General features: G+C 45.1%; 10 non-coding genes across 10 annotated transcripts; all 10 read left to right on the plus strand.

Moving 5' to 3' along the window:
* The first annotated feature begins 1,054 nt into the window (after positions 1 to 1,054).
* LOC141157881 (U2 spliceosomal RNA) lies at positions 1,055 to 1,245 on the plus strand. Its single transcript, XR_012247919.1, has one exon. It is a non-coding gene; the product is annotated as a U2 spliceosomal RNA (small nuclear RNA).
* Positions 1,246 to 2,360: 1,115 nt separating this feature from the next.
* On the plus strand, positions 2,361 to 2,551 carry LOC141157883 (U2 spliceosomal RNA). The gene has a single exon (XR_012247921.1). It is a non-coding gene; the product is annotated as a U2 spliceosomal RNA (small nuclear RNA).
* Positions 2,552 to 3,662: 1,111 nt separating this feature from the next.
* LOC141157884 (U2 spliceosomal RNA) lies at positions 3,663 to 3,853 on the plus strand. Its single transcript, XR_012247922.1, has one exon. It is a non-coding gene; the product is annotated as a U2 spliceosomal RNA (small nuclear RNA).
* A 1,113-nt stretch (positions 3,854 to 4,966) lies between these two features.
* On the plus strand, positions 4,967 to 5,157 carry LOC141157885 (U2 spliceosomal RNA). Its single transcript, XR_012247923.1, has one exon. It is a non-coding gene; the product is annotated as a U2 spliceosomal RNA (small nuclear RNA).
* A 1,115-nt stretch (positions 5,158 to 6,272) lies between these two features.
* Positions 6,273 to 6,463, plus strand: LOC141157886 (U2 spliceosomal RNA). The gene has a single exon (XR_012247924.1). It is a non-coding gene; the product is annotated as a U2 spliceosomal RNA (small nuclear RNA).
* A 1,116-nt stretch (positions 6,464 to 7,579) lies between these two features.
* On the plus strand, positions 7,580 to 7,770 carry LOC141157887 (U2 spliceosomal RNA). Its single transcript, XR_012247925.1, has one exon. It is a non-coding gene; the product is annotated as a U2 spliceosomal RNA (small nuclear RNA).
* A 1,120-nt stretch (positions 7,771 to 8,890) lies between these two features.
* On the plus strand, positions 8,891 to 9,081 carry LOC141157888 (U2 spliceosomal RNA). Its single transcript, XR_012247926.1, has one exon. It is a non-coding gene; the product is annotated as a U2 spliceosomal RNA (small nuclear RNA).
* Positions 9,082 to 10,197: 1,116 nt separating this feature from the next.
* LOC141157889 (U2 spliceosomal RNA) lies at positions 10,198 to 10,388 on the plus strand. The gene has a single exon (XR_012247927.1). It is a non-coding gene; the product is annotated as a U2 spliceosomal RNA (small nuclear RNA).
* A 1,118-nt stretch (positions 10,389 to 11,506) lies between these two features.
* LOC141157890 (U2 spliceosomal RNA) lies at positions 11,507 to 11,697 on the plus strand. The gene has a single exon (XR_012247928.1). It is a non-coding gene; the product is annotated as a U2 spliceosomal RNA (small nuclear RNA).
* Positions 11,698 to 12,814: 1,117 nt separating this feature from the next.
* Positions 12,815 to 13,005, plus strand: LOC141159559 (U2 spliceosomal RNA). The gene has a single exon (XR_012249563.1). It is a non-coding gene; the product is annotated as a U2 spliceosomal RNA (small nuclear RNA).
* Positions 13,006 to 13,451: the final 446 nt, after the last annotated feature.

A 13,451-nucleotide genomic window follows, 5' to 3' on the forward strand; every position in this document is an offset into this window, starting at 1 on the left:
TTGTCGGATTTTGGGATGGACTCTTTGGCTTTGCTTTTCTTCTCCTCATTGGATTTTTCATGTTAAAAGTTGCAGAAGCCAGATGACAAGCTCATTTTGGTTCAACTTCAGCAACTGTGCATTGCATTGCCATGTAATGTAATGCAATGCTATCTATCTAGCTCTCCCTCTATACTTCCTTTTGGATAAACAGACATATTAGGCAAGCATTTTGGAGCTTTCACCTAAATAACTACAGGTGGTGAGATAAGCTGCACAATATAATTGACCTTTCAGTATATTGTTGCACACACACCATCTATTTAGCAAATGCCCTTGTTATCAACAGCAGCCTTTTAAACTCACCTGAGCTAACAGGTATGTGAGCTGGTTACTCTGCTGCGCTTAAAATTTCTTTTTTGGTTTGCTACAATGCCTTTTCTGAAACGTTGTCTCCCTCTGCTGGAACACTGACTTCTTTCATTTAATGCCTGCAGACTATAAAAGAGAAACCAACCCAAAAAGTTTGGTTGATTAGTCTGTGGCATTCTTTTAAACTGTTGCTTATGGCGGTCTCTGTGAGCTTCTCAGTGACATTCAGCCATCCAGGTATCCCGCCTGCAGTAGACGGAATGTGGCAATGGAACGCTGGCTGCGCGTGTCATAATAGGCTCTGAGCCTTTATATACCTGCGCACAGCAGCAGCCACCTTCAGTCTGCTGCTGGACAGCCAGCAGCAGCAGCAGCAGGAGAGGTAATTAATCAGCAACCCTCCTGCTAAGGGTAGACAGCTGCTCGTTCCACCCCCCCCCCCCGCCTTAATTGGTTCTCCTCCCTTCCAACGGTGTTGAGGCGGGTGGGAACAGCCGGGGGTTGAGGGTACTGTGCTAAAAGAGGTGGAGTTATGCAGATCTAAAACGCGTGGATTGCAGCAGCAGCAAGCCGAAAAGTGCAGGCATGTGAGGGATCTAGAGGTTGACAGCATGTCTTCTTAACGGGAGTCCAGGTGGCCATCTCCACAAATGGACTTTTCAGAATCCTTGGGTGGCACCGTAGTCGGAAACCAATTCTGGTTATCGCTTCTCGGCCTTTTGGCTAAGATCAAGTGTAGTATCTGTTCTTATCAGTTTAATATCTGATACGTCCCCTATCTGGGGACCATATATTAAATGGATTTTTAGAACAGGGAGATGGAAAAAGAGCTTGCTCTGTCCACTCCACGCATTGACCTGGTATTGCAGTATCTCCAGGACCGGTGCACCCCTTCTTTAATGCAGTTTCTAAAATCAGAAAGAATTGAATTCAATGCTTTTTGTTCATTTGGCTTGTTTGTCGGATTTTGGGATGGACTCTTTGGCTTTGCTTTTCTTCTCCTCATTGGATTTTTCATGTTAAAAGTTGCAGAAGCCAGATGACAAGCTCATTTTGGTTCAACTTCAGCAACTGTGCATTGCATTGCCATGTAATGTAATGCAATGCTATCTATCTAGCTCTCCCTCTATACTTCCTTTTGGATAAACAGACATATTAGGCAAGCATTTTGGAGCTTTCACCTAAATAACTACAGGTGGTGAGATAAGCTGCACAATATAATTGACCTTTCAGTATATTGTTGCACACACACCATCTATTTAGCAAATGCCCTTGTTATCAACAGCAGCCTTTTAAACTCACCTGAGCTAACAGGTATGTGAGCTGGTTACTCTGCTGCGCTTAAAATTTCTTTTTTGGTTTGCTACAATGCCTTTTCTGAAACGTTGTCTCCCTCTGCTGGAACACTGACTTCTTTCATTTAATGCCTGCAGACTATAAAAGAGAAACAAACCCAAAAAGTTTGGTTGATTAGTCTGTGGCATTCTTTTAAACTGTTGCTTATGGCGGTCTCTGTGAGCTTCTCAGTGACATTCAGCCATCCAGGTATCCCGCCTGCAGTAGACGGAATGTGGCAATGGAACGCTGGCTGCGCGTGTCATAATAGGCTCTGAGCCTTTATATACCTGCGCACAGCAGCAGCCACCTTCAGTCTGCTGCTGGACAGCCAGCAGCAGCAGCAGCAGGAGAGGTAATTAATCAGCAACCCTCCTGCTAAGGGTAGACAGCTGCTCGTTCCACCCCCCCCCCGCCTTAATTGGTTCTCCTCCCTTTCAACGGTGTTGAGGCGGGTGGGAACAGCCGGGGGTTGAGGGTACTGTGCTAAAAGAGGTGGAGTTATGCAGATCTAAAACGCGTGGATTGCAGCAGCAGCAAGCCGAAAAGTGCAGGCATGTGAGGGATCTAGAGGTTGACAGCATGTCTTCTTAACGGGAGTCCAGGTGGCCATCTCCACAAATGGACTTTTCAGAATCCTTGGGTGGCACCGTAGTCGGAAACCAATTCTGGTTATCGCTTCTCGGCCTTTTGGCTAAGATCAAGTGTAGTATCTGTTCTTATCAGTTTAATATCTGATACGTCCCCTATCTGGGGACCATATATTAAATGGATTTTTAGAACAGGGAGATGGAAAAAGAGCTTGCTCTGTCCACTCCACGCATTGACCTGGTATTGCAGTATCTCCAGGACCGGTGCACCCCTTCTTTAATGCAGTTTCTAAAATCAGAAAGAATTGAATTCAATGCTTTTTGTTCATTTGGCTTGTTTGTCGGATTTTGGGATGGACTCTTTGGCTTTGCTTTTCTTCTCCTCATTGGATTTTTCATGTTAAAAGTTGCAGAAGCCAGATGACAAGCTCATTTTGGTTCAACTTCAGCAACTGTGCATTGCATTGCCATGTAATGTAATGCAATGCTATCTATCTAGCTCTCCCTCTATACTTCCTTTTGGATAAACAGACATATTAGGCAAGCATTTTGGAGCTTTCACCTAAATAACTACAGGTGGTGAGATAAGCTGCACAATATAATTGACCTTTCAGTATATTGTTGCACACACACCATCTATTTAGCAAATGCCCTTGTTATCAACAGCAGCCTTTTAAACTCACCTGAGCTAACAGGTATGTGAGCTGGTTACTCTGCTGCGCTTAAAATTTCTTTTTTGGTTTGCTACAATGCCTTTTCTGAAACGTTGTCTCCCTCTGCTGGAACAATGACTTCTTTCATTTAATGCCTGCAGACTATAAAAGAGAAACCAACCCAAAAAGTTTGGTTGATTAGTCTGTGGCATTCTTTTAAACTGTTGCTTATGGCGGTCTCTGTGAGCTTCTCAGTGACATTCAGCCATCCAGGTATCCCGCCTGCAGTAGACGGAATGTGGCAATGGAACGCTGGCTGCGCGTGTCATAATAGGCTCTGAGCCTTTATATACCTGCGCACAGCAGCAGCCACCTTCAGTCTGCTGCTGGACAGCCAGCAGCAGCAGCAGCAGGAGAGGTAATTAATCAGCAACCCTCCTGCTAAGGGTAGACAGCTGCTCGTTCCACCCCCCCCCCCAGCCTTAATTGGTTCTCCTCCCTTCCAACGGTGTTGAGGCGGGTGGGAACAGCTTGAGGGTACTGTGCTAAAAGAGGTGGAGTTATGCAGATCTAAAACGCGTGGATTGCAGCAGCAGCAAGCCGAAAAGTGCAGGCATGTGAGGGATCTAGAGGTTGACAGCATGTCTTCTTAACGGGAGTCCAGGTGGCCATCTCCACAAATGGACTTTTCAGAATCCTTGGGTGGCACCGTAGTCGGAAACCAATTCTGGTTATCGCTTCTCGGCCTTTTGGCTAAGATCAAGTGTAGTATCTGTTCTTATCAGTTTAATATCTGATACGTCCCCTATCTGGGGACCATATATTAAATGGATTTTTAGAACAGGGAGATGGAAAAAGAGCTTGCTCTGTCCACTCCACGCATTGACCTGGTATTGCAGTATCTCCAGGACCGGTGCACCCCTTCTTTAATGCAGTTTCTAAAATCAGAAAGAATTGAATTCAATGCTTTTTGTTCATTTGGCTTGTTTGTCGGATTTTGGGATGGACTCTTTGGCTTTGCTTTTCTTCTCCTCATTGGATTTTTCATGTTAAAAGTTGCAGAAGCCAGATGACAAGCTCATTTTGGTTCAACTTCAGCAACTGTGCATTGCATTGCCATGTAATGTAATGCAATGCTATCTATCTAGCTCTCCCTCTATACTTCCTTTTGGATAAACAGACATATTAGGCAAGCATTTTGGAGCTTTCACCTAAATAACTACAGGTGGTGAGATAAGCTGCACAATATAATTGACCTTTCAGTATATTGTTGCACACACACCATCTATTTAGCAAATGCCCTTGTTATCAACAGCAGCCTTTTAAACTCACCTGAGCTAACAGGTATGTGAGCTGGTTACTCTGCTGCGCTTAAAATTTCTTTTTTGGTTTGCTACAATGCCTTTTCTGAAACGTTGTCTCCCTCTGCTGGAACAATGACTTCTTTCATTTAATGCCTGCAGACTATAAAAGAGAAACCAACCCAAAAAGTTTGGTTGATTAGTCTGTGGCATTCTTTTAAACTGTTGCTTATGGCGGTCTCTGTGAGCTTCTCAGTGACATTCAGCCATCCAGGTATCCCGCCTGCAGTAGACGGAATGTGGCAATGGAACGCTGGCTGCGCGTGTCATAATAGGCTCTGAGCCTTTATATACCTGCGCACAGCAGCAGCCACCTTCAGTCTGCTGCTGGACAGCCAGCAGCAGCAGCAGCAGGAGAGGTAATTAATCAGCAACCCTCCTGCTAAGGGTAGACAGCTGCTCGTTCCACCCCCCCCCCCCCCGCCTTAATTGGTTCTCCTCCCTTCCAACGGTGTTGAGGCGGGTGGGAACAGCTTGAGGGTACTGTGCTAAAAGAGGTGGAGTTATGCAGATCTAAAACGCGTGGATTGCAGCAGCAGCAAGCCGAAAAGTGCAGGCATGTGAGGGATCTAGAGGTTGACAGCATGTCTTCTTAACGGGAGTCCAGGTGGCCATCTCCACAAATGGACTTTTCAGAATCCTTGGGTGGCACCGTAGTCGGAAACCAATTCTGGTTATCGCTTCTCGGCCTTTTGGCTAAGATCAAGTGTAGTATCTGTTCTTATCAGTTTAATATCTGATACGTCCCCTATCTGGGGACCATATATTAAATGGATTTTTAGAACAGGGAGATGGAAAAAGAGCTTGCTCTGTCCACTCCACGCATTGACCTGGTATTGCAGTATCTCCAGGACCGGTGCACCCCTTCTTTAATGCAGTTTCTAAAATCAGAAAGAATTGAATTCAATGCTTTTTGTTCATTTGGCTTGTTTGTCGGATTTTGGGATGGACTCTTTGGCTTTGATTTCTTCTCCTCATTGGATTTTTCATGTTAAAAGTTGCAGAAGCCAGATGACAAGCTCATTTTGGTTCAACTTCAGGAACTGTGCATTGCATTGCCATGTAATGTAATGCAATGCTATCTATCTAGCTCTCCCTCTATACTTCCTTTTGGATAAACAGACATATTAGGCAAGCATTTTGGAGCTTTCACCTAAATAACTACAGGTGGTGAGATAAGCTGCACAATATAATTGACCTTTCAGTATATTGTTGCACACACACCATCTATTTAGCAAATGCCCTTGTTATCAACAGCAGCCTTTTAAACTCACCTGAGCTAACAGGTATGTGAGCTGGTTACTCTGCTGCGCTTAAAATTTCTTTTTTGGTTTGCTACAATGCCTTTTCTGAAACGTTGTCTCCCTCTGCTGGAACACTGACTTCTTTCATTTAATGCCTGCAGACTATAAAAGAGAAACCAACCCAAAAAGTTTGGTTGATTAGTCTGTGGCATTCTTTTAAACTGTTGCTTATGGCGGTCTCTGTGAGCTTCTCAGTGACATTCAGCCATCCAGGTATCCCGCCTGCAGTAGACGGAATGTGGCAATGGAACGCTGGCTGCGCGTGTCATAATAGGCTCTGAGCCTTTATATACCTGCGCACAGCAGCAGCCACCTTCAGTCTGCTGCTGGACAGCCAGCAGCAGCAGCAGCAGGAGAGGTAATTAATCAGCAACCCTCCTGCTAAGGGTAGACAGCTGCTCGTTCCACCCCCCCCCCCGCCTTAATTGGTTCTCCTCCCTTCCAACGGTGTTGAGGCGGGTGGGAACAGCCGGGGGTTGAGGGTACTGTGCTAAAAGAGGTGGAGTTATGCAGATCTAAAACGCGTGGATTGCAGCAGCAGCAAGCCGAAAAGTGCAGGCATGTGAGGGATCTAGAGGTTGACAGCATGTCTTCTTAACGGGAGTCCAGGTGGCCATCTCCACAAATGGACTTTTCAGAATCCTTGGGTGGCACCGTAGTCGGAAACCAATTCTGGTTATCGCTTCTCGGCCTTTTGGCTAAGATCAAGTGTAGTATCTGTTCTTATCAGTTTAATATCTGATACGTCCCCTATCTGGGGACCATATATTAAATGGATTTTTAGAACAGGGAGATGGAAAAAGAGCTTGCTCTGTCCACTCCACGCATTGACCTGGTATTGCAGTATCTCCAGGACCGGTGCACCCCTTCTTTAATGCAGTTTCTAAAATCAGAAAGAATTGAATTCAATGCATTTTGTTCATTTGGCTTGTTTGTCGGATTTTGGGATGGACTCTTTGGCTTTGCTTTTCTTCTCCTCATTGGATTTTTCATGTTAAAAGTTGCAGAAGCCAGATGACAAGCTCATTTTGGTTCAACTTCAGGAACTGTGCATTGCATTGCCATGTAATGTAATGCAATGCTATCTATCTAGCTCTCCCTCTATACTTCCTTTTGGATAAACAGACATATTAGGCAAGCATTTTGGAGCTTTCACCTAAATAACTACAGGTGGTGAGATAAGCTGCACAATATAATTGACCTTTCAGTATATTGTTGCACACACACCATCTATTTAGCAAATGCCCTTGTTATCAACAGCAGCCTTTTAAACTCACCTGAGCTAACAGGTATGTGAGCTGGTTACTCTGCTGCGCTTAAAATTTCTTTTTTGGTTTGCTACAATGCCTTTTCTGAAACGTTGTCTCCCTCTGCTGGAACACTGACTTCTTTCATTTAATGCCTGCAGACTATAAAAGAGAAACCAACCCAAAAAGTTTGGTTGATTAGTCTGTGGCATTCTTTTAAACTGTTGCTTATGGCGGTCTCTGTGAGCTTCTCAGTGACATTCAGCCATCCAGGTATCCCGCCTGCAGTAGACGGAATGTGGCAATGGAACGCTGGCTGCGCGTGTCATAATAGGCTCTGAGCCTTTATATACCTGCGCACAGCAGCAGCCACCTTCAGTCTGCTGCTGGACAGCCAGCAGCAGCAGCAGCAGGAGAGGTAATTAATCAGCAACCCTCCTGCTAAGGGTAGACAGCTGCTCGTTCCACCCCCCCCCCCGCCTTAATTGGTTCTCCTCCCTTCCAACGGTGTTGAGGCGGGTGGGAACAGCCGGGGGTTGAGGGTACTGTGCTAAAAGAGGTGGAGTTATGCAGATCTAAAACGCGTGGATTGCAGCAGCAGCAAGCCGAAAAGTGCAGGCATGTGAGGGATCTAGAGGTTGACAGCATGTCTTCTTAACGGGAGTCCAGGTGGCCATCTCCACAAATGGACTTTTCAGAATCCTTGGGTGGCACCGTAGTCGGAAACCAATTCTGGTTATCGCTTCTCGGCCTTTTGGCTAAGATCAAGTGTAGTATCTGTTCTTATCAGTTTAATATCTGATACGTCCCCTATCTGGGGACCATATATTAAATGGATTTTTAGAACAGGGAGATGGAAAAAGAGCTTGCTCTGTCCACTCCACGCATTGACCTGGTATTGCAGTATCTCCAGGACCGGTGCACCCCTTCTTTAATGCAGTTTCTAAAATCAGAAAGAATTGAATTCAATGCTTTTTGTTCATTTGGCTTGTTTGTCGGATTTTGGGATGGACTCTTTGGCTTTGCTTTTCTTCTCCTCATTGGATTTTTCATGTTAAAAGTTGCAGAAGCCAGATGACAAGCTCATTTTGGTTCAACTTCAGCAACTGTGCATTGCATTGCCATGTAATGTAATGCAATGCTATCTATCTAGCTCTCCCTCTATACTTCCTTTTGGATAAACAGACATATTAGGCAAGCATTTTGGAGCTTTCACCTAAATAACTACAGGTGGTGAGATAAGCTGCACAATATAATTGACCTTTCAGTATATTGTTGCACACACACCATCTATTTAGCAAATGCCCTTGTTATCAACAGCAGCCTTTTAAACTCACCTGAGCTAACAGGTATGTGAGCTGGTTACTCTGCTGCGCTTAAAATTTCTTTTTTGGTTTGCTACAATGCCTTTTCTGAAACGTTGTCTCCCTCTGCTGGAACACTGACTTCTTTTATTTAATGCCTGCAGACTATAAAAGAGAAACCAACCCAAAAAGTTTGGTTGATTAGTCTGTGGCATTCTTTTAAACTGTTGCTTATGGCGGTCTCTGTGAGCTTCTCAGTGACATTCAGCCATCCAGGTATCCCGCCTGCAGTAGACGGAATGTGGCAATGGAACGCTGGCTGCGCGTGTCATAATAGGCTCTGAGCCTTTATATACCTGCGCACAGCAGCAGCCACCTTCAGTCTGCTGCTGGACAGCCAGCAGCAGCAGCAGCAGGAGAGGTAATTAATCAGCAACCCTCCTGCTAAGGGTAGACAGCTGCTCGTTCCACCCTCCCCCCCCCCCGCCTTAATTGGTTCTCCTCCCTTCCAACGGTGTTGAGGCGGGTGGGAACAGCCGGGGGTTGAGGGTACTGTGCTAAAAGAGGTGGAGTTATGCAGATCTAAAACGCGTGGATTGCAGCAGCAGCAAGCCGAAAAGTGCAGGCATGTGAGGGATCTAGAGGTTGACAGCATGTCTTCTTAACGGGAGTCCAGGTGGCCATCTCCACAAATGGACTTTTCAGAATCCTTGGGTGGCACCGTAGTCGGAAACCAATTCTGGTTATCGCTTCTCGGCCTTTTGGCTAAGATCAAGTGTAGTATCTGTTCTTATCAGTTTAATATCTGATACGTCCCCTATCTGGGGACCATATATTAAATGGATTTTTAGAACAGGGAGATGGAAAAAGAGCTTGCTCTGTCCACTCCACGCATTGACCTGGTATTGCAGTATCTCCAGGACCGGTGCACCCCTTCTTTAATGCAGTTTCTAAAATCAGAAAGAATTGAATTCAATGCTTTTTGTTCATTTGGCTTGTTTGTCGGATTTTGGGATGGACTCTTTGGCTTTGCTTTTCTTCTCCTCATTGGATTTTTCATGTTAAAAGTTGCAGAAGCCAGATGACAAGCTCATTTTGGTTCAACTTCAGGAACTGTGCATTGCATTGCCATGTAATGTAATGCAATGCTATCTATCTAGCTCTCCCTCTATACTTCCTTTTGGATAAACAGACATATTAGGCAAGCATTTTGGAGCTTTCACCTAAATAACTACAGGTGGTGAGATAAGCTGCACAATATAATTGACCTTTCAGTATATTGTTGCACACACACCATCTATTTAGCAAATGCCCTTGTTATCAACAGCAGCCTTTTAAACTCACCTGAGCTAACAGGTATGTGAGCTGGTTACTCTGCTGCGCTTAAAATTTCTTTTTTGGTTTGCTACAATGCCTTTTCTGAAACGTTGTCTCCCTCTGCTGGAACACTGACTTCTTTCATTTAATGCCTGCAGACTATAAAAGAGAAACCAACCCAAAAAGTTTGGTTGATTAGTCTGTGGCATTCTTTTAAACTGTTGCTTATGGCGGTCTCTGTGAGCTTCTCAGTGACATTCAGCCATCCAGGTATCCCGCCTGCAGTAGACGGAATGTGGCAATGGAACGCTGGCTGCGCGTGTCATAATAGGCTCTGAGCCTTTATATACCTGCGCACAGCAGCAGCCACCTTCAGTCTGCTGCTGGACAGCCAGCAGCAGCAGCAGCAGGAGAGGTAATTAATCAGCAACCCTCCTGCTAAGGGTAGACAGCTGCTCGTTCCACCCCCCCCCCCGCCTTAATTGGTTCTCCTCCCTTCCAACGGTGTTGAGGCGGGTGGGAACAGCCGGGGGTTGAGGGTACTGTGCTAAAAGAGGTGGAGTTATGCAGATCTAAAACGCGTGGATTGCAGCAGCAGCAAGCCGAAAAGTGCAGGCATGTGAGGGATCTAGAGGTTGACAGCATGTCTTCTTAACGGGAGTCCAGGTGGCCATCTCCACAAATGGACTTTTCAGAATCCTTGGGTGGCACCGTAGTCGGAAACCAATTCTGGTTATCGCTTCTCGGCCTTTTGGCTAAGATCAAGTGTAGTATCTGTTCTTATCAGTTTAATATCTGATACGTCCCCTATCTGGGGACCATATATTAAATGGATTTTTAGAACAGGGAGATGGAAAAAGAGCTTGCTCTGTCCACTCCACGCATTGACCTGGTATTGCAGTATCTCCAGGACCGGTGCACCCCTTCTTTAATGCAGTTTCTAAAATCAGAAAGAATTGAATTCAATGCTTTTTGTTCATTTGGCTTGTTTGTCGGATTTTGGGATGGACTCTTTGGCTTTGCTTTTCTTCTCCTCATTGGATTTTTCATGTTAAAAGTTGCAGAAGCCAGATGACAAGCTCATTTTGGTTCAACTTCAGCAACTGTGCATTGCATTGCCATGTAATGTAATGCAATGCTATCTATCTAGCTCTCCCTCTATACTTCCTTTTGGATAAACAGACATATTAGGCAAGCATTTTGGAGCTTTCACCTAAATAACTACAGGTGGTGAGATAAGCTGCACAATATAATTGACCTTTCAGTATATTGTTGCACACACACCATCTATTTAGCAAATGCCCTTGTTATCAACAGCAGCCTTTTAAACTCACCTGAGCTAACAGGTATGTGAGCTGGTTACTCTGCTGCGCTTAAAATTTCTTTTTTGGTTTGCTACAATGCCTTTTCTGAAACGTTGTCTCCCTCTGCTGGAACACTGACTTCTTTCATTTAATGCCTGCAGACTATAAAAGAGAAACCAACCCAAAAAGTTTGGTTGATTAGTCTGTGGCATTCTTTTAAACTGTTGCTTATGGCGGTCTCTGTGAGCTTCTCAGTGACATTCAGCCATCCAGGTATCCCGCCTGCAGTAGACGGAATGTGGCAATGGAACGCTGGCTGCGCGTGTCATAATAGGCTCTGAGCCTTTATATACCTGCGCACAGCAGCAGCCACCTTCAGTCTGCTGCTGGACAGCCAGCAGCAGCAGCAGCAGGAGAGGTAATTAATCAGCAACCCTCCTGCTAAGGGTAGACAGCTGCTCGTTCCACCCCCCCCCCCCCGCCTTAATTGGTTCTCCTCCCTTCCAACGGTGTTGAGGCGGGTGGGAACAGCCGGGGGTTGAGGGTACTGTGCTAAAAGAGGTGGAGTTATGCAGATCTAAAACGCGTGGATTGCAGCAGCAGCAAGCCGAAAAGTGCAGGCATGTGAGGGATCTAGAGGTTGACAGCATGTCTTCTTAACGGGAGTCCAGGTGGCCATCTCCACAAATGGACTTTTCAGAATCCTTGGGTGGCACCGTAGTCGGAAACCAATTCTGGTTATCGCTTCTCGGCCTTTTGGCTAAGATCAAGTGTAGTATCTGTTCTTATCAGTTTAATATCTGATACGTCCCCTATCTGGGGACCATATATTAAATGGATTTTTAGAACAGGGAGATGGAAAAAGAGCTTGCTCTGTCCACTCCACGCATTGACCTGGTATTGCAGTATCTCCAGGACCGGTGCACCCCTTCTTTAATGCAGTTTCTAAAATCAGAAAGAATTGAATTCAATGCTTTTTGTTCATTTGGCTTGTTTGTCGGATTTTGGGATGGACTCTTTGGCTTTGCTTTTCTTCTCCTCATTGGATTTTTCATGTTAAAAGTTGCAGAAGCCAGATGACAAGCTCATTTTGGTTCAACTTCAGCAACTGTGCATTGCATTGCCATGTAATGTAATGCAATGCTATCTATCTAGCTCTCCCTCTATACTTCCTTTTGGATAAACAGACATATTAGGCAAGCATTTTGGAGCTTTCACCTAAATAACTACAGGTGGTGAGATAAGCTGCACAATATAATTGACCTTTCAGTATATTGTTGCACACACACCATCTATTTAGCAAATGCCCTTGTTATTAACAGCAGCCTTTTAAACTCACCTGAGCTAACAGGTATGTGAGCTGGTTACTCTGCTGCGCTTAAAATTTCTTTTTTGGTTTGCTACAATGCCTTTTCTGAAACGTTGTCTCCCTCTGCTGGAACACTGACTTCTTTCATTTAATGCCTGCAGACTATAAAAGAGAAACCAACCCAAAAAGTTTGGTTGATTAGTCTGTGGCATTCTTTTAAACTGTTGCTTATGGCGGTCTCTGTGAGCTTCTCAGTGACATTCAGCCATCCAGGTATCCCGCCTGCAGTAGACGGAATGTGGCAATGGAACGCTGGCTGCGCGTGTCATAATAGGCTCTGAGCCTTTATATACCTGCGCACAGCAGCAGCCACCTTCAGTCTGCTGCTGGACAGCCAGCAGCAGCAGCAACAGGAGAGGTAATTAATCAGCAACCCTCCTGCTAAGGGTAGACAGCTGCTCGTTCCACCCCCCCCCCCCGCCTTAATTGGTTCTCCTCCCTTCCAACGGTGTTGAGGCGGGTGGGAACAGCCGGGGGTTGAGGGTACTGTGCTAAAAGAGGTGGAGTTATGCAGATCTAAAACGCGTGGATTGCAGCAGCAGCAAGCTGAAAAGTGCAGGCATGTGAGGGATCTAGACGTTGACAGCATGTCTTCTTAACGGGAGTCCAGGTGGCCATCTCCACAAATGGACTTTTCAGAATCCTTGGGTGGCACCGTAGTCGGAAACCAATTCTGGTTATCGCTTCTCGGCCTTTTGGCTAAGATCAAGTGTAGTATCTGTTCTTATCAGTTTAATATCTGATACGTCCCCTATCTGGGGACCATATATTAAATGGATTTTTAGAACAGGGAGATGGAAAAAGAGCTTGCTCTGTCCACTCCACGCATTGACCTGGTATTGCAGTATCTCCAGGACCGGTGCACCGCTTCTTTAATGCAGTTTCTAAAATCAGAAAGAATTGAATTCAATGCTTTTTGTTCATTTGGCTTGTTTGTCGGATTTTGGGATGGACTCTTTGGCTTTGCTTTTCTTCTCCTCATTGGATTTTTCATGTTAAAAGTTGCAGAAGCCAGATGACAAGCTCATTTTGGTTCAACTTCAGCAACTGTGCATTGCATTGCCATGTAATGTAATGCAATGCTATCTATCTAGCTCTCCCTCTATACTTCCTTTTGGATAAACAGACATATTAGGCAAGCATTTTGGAGCTTTCACCTAAATAACTACAGGTGGTGAGATAAGCTGCACAATATAATTGACCTTTCAGTATATTGTTGCACACACACCATCTATTTAGCAAATGCCCTTGTTATCAACAGCAGCCTTTTAAACTCACCTGAGCTAACAGGTATGTGAGCTGGTTACTCTGCTGCG

Source organism: Phyllobates terribilis, unplaced genomic scaffold (genome assembly GCF_046119375.1).
Source record: "Phyllobates terribilis strain yellow unplaced genomic scaffold, ASM4611937v1 Scaffold_8__6_contigs__length_399053987, whole genome shotgun sequence".
Taxonomy (NCBI): domain Eukaryota; kingdom Metazoa; phylum Chordata; class Amphibia; order Anura; family Dendrobatidae; genus Phyllobates; species Phyllobates terribilis.